Source organism: Penaeus japonicus, unplaced genomic scaffold (assembly GCF_977035675.1).
Source record: "Penaeus japonicus unplaced genomic scaffold, GWHDUDI00000001_assembly GWHDUDI00000012, whole genome shotgun sequence".
In the NCBI taxonomy this organism is placed as follows: Eukaryota; Metazoa; Arthropoda; class Malacostraca; order Decapoda; family Penaeidae; genus Penaeus; species Penaeus japonicus.
Window position 1 is genome coordinate 36,039,580 of NW_028234414.1, and position 2,500 is coordinate 36,042,079.

At 35.3% G+C, this 2,500-nt stretch overlaps 1 protein-coding gene across 1 annotated transcript in view; it reads right to left on the bottom strand.

The window, feature by feature from the left end:
* LOC122253766 (cuticular protein 47Eg-like) overlaps positions 1-2,500 on the bottom strand; it is a 157,776-nt gene that overhangs the window by 42,746 nt on the left and 112,530 nt on the right. The window lies entirely within an intron of this gene.

The following is a 2,500-nucleotide window of genomic DNA, read 5'->3' on the forward strand; positions in this document are numbered from 1 at the left end:
ATTGGTCTTGCCCTTGGTCTTATTGTGTCGTGCATTTCCCATTCTGTTGTTTTCTTTGTCCACCTGTTGTCCTGTCTATGATATATGTGTCCAGCCCACTGCCACTTTTTCTTCTTGATGCTCTTGAGTATATCCTCTACCTTTGTTTGTTGCCTGATCCATGTAGCTCTTTTCTTGTCTCTTAAGCTAAGTCCTAGCATAAGCCTTTCCATTCCTCTTTGAGTACTTACTAATTTCCTCTCGAGTGCCTTGGTCGTAGTCCATGTTTCAGACCCATATACCATGACGGGGAGCACAGATTGGTTAAAAATCTTTCTCTTTAGACATAGTGGCAGACGACCTCGTAATATATTACTATATGTACCGAAGGCACTCCATCCTAGCCTGATTCGCCGTTTTATCTCGGCATCGCAGGAAGTACTCGTCTTGATGAGTTTCCCTAGGTATACATACTCGTTCACTGCTTCTAGTACCTCGCGTTGTATTTATATTTGCTTAACTGGGGTTCGACTGTTGAACATGACTTTAGTCTTTTTCATGTTCATTTTAAGGCCAATCTTCAGACTTTCCCTATTTAAATCGCTTAGTAATTGTTGTAGTTCATGTGCTGACTCGTCGAAAAGAACAATGTCATCTGCAAATCTTAAATTGCTTAAGTGCTCATTCCCTATTTTAATCCCTCTCTCTTTCCAATCTAACTTCTTGAATACTTCCTCCAAGCAGGCTGTAAACAGCTTCGGTGAGATGGTGTCGCTCTGCCTAACACCCTTTTTTATTGGTATTTTATTGATTCTCCGTTGATTTTGATGGTCGCTGTACCATCTTTATATGTATCCTCTAATAATCTGCAATATATTTCCTCTATTCCTTGTTTACGAATTGTATCTAGTACACATATATATATATATATATATATATATATATATATATATATATATATATATATGTGTGTGTGTGTGTGTGTGTGTGTGTGTGTGTGTGTGTGCATATGTATATGTATATGTATATGTATATATATATATAATATATATATATATATATATATATATTATATATATATACATATACATGTGCGTGTGTGTGTTTGTGAGCATGTACATATATCTATACCTATATCTATGTGTATATATAGATAGATAGATACAGATTTAGATATATGTATAGATATATAAGTAAACACACACACACACACATGCATATGCGCTTACACTCCTACACTGCATGTTCTTAGTTATTTCAACAAGATGACCAAAGTCACAAAAGGCAAAATCCAGTCTTACATCATCAACAGGTCGAGAAGAAGAACAACATCTTGCTTTTGATATTGTATAAAGAAATCGATCTTGGTACATCATTTTCACAGATACTCAAATAAATGATTTAAAAAATGTTATCTTCGGTTCCGATTTTATATAACTCTTTAGTTCTCACAACTCACAACGGTAGTAATTTGTTTACATATCATCATTAAAAGGCTGAACCGAATTAAATCATCCATAATGTATTAAAACTTATAGATCAGATTACTTAAGAATACAGACGATATCAAGGGCGCCACAAGGATTCCCTGATATCGTAATCAAGTGATAAAACAAGAAAAGATATTTTGTAATTAAAGTAAAAACGAAAGAAGGAAAAATCAATATATAAAATACATTTAGAATAGGGTGTAGACAACATGGATGATTTAAGAGGTCATAAAGCTCTTTAATTTGTGTTCGAATTTTATCATCTTGACTTCGACGAAAACTTAACTTTTACTCAGCCAAGCAGATGGAATAAATTTTACAAACTTGTTGATACAAACATATAAATAATGGCACTCATATATACACAAGGCTACATGGGTGTGTACATGCATATGTGTTAGAGTTTTCATATGTCTGTATAGCATCTGTTTATACATGCATAATATCCTTGTGTAAGCTTGTATACGGATAGATTAGTTCACACACACACACGAACACACACACACACCACACACACACACACACATAAATATATATATAGATATATATGTAGACATATATGATTCCTATAACCAGCCGGACTGACTCCATGAAAACAACTTCGGTAGCCTGGCATCTGATCTGAATTTCGGATTCTTTCCCGCCTAGTGCTCATGGGGATTGTCTGTACAAACTCCCTATTAATACTCTAGTTGAGAGCAAATAGGCGACTTACAAGGAGCCACTCCATCGCCTGGCGAGACAATTGTTTTAGTGTGTTGTTTTGGTGTAATGGTCTGGGACGGGGGTTCAAGTCACGGCCAGGGAAATACGGACGATGCTTGTTATTTACACTTTTCATTGTAGGTAAGGTTTTTTGATATTTAATAATGGCTATTTCTAGAAACTTGGTGGTTATTACCTTCTACCTTATGAGTTGCATGTGAAGCATTTGTAGTCACGAACGATTTTTATTTCTTTACCTCAAAGTTCGATTTTTTCTTCGGTACTAAGACTTCCCCTGGAGTCTATGGGGTCAACTATTGTAAACA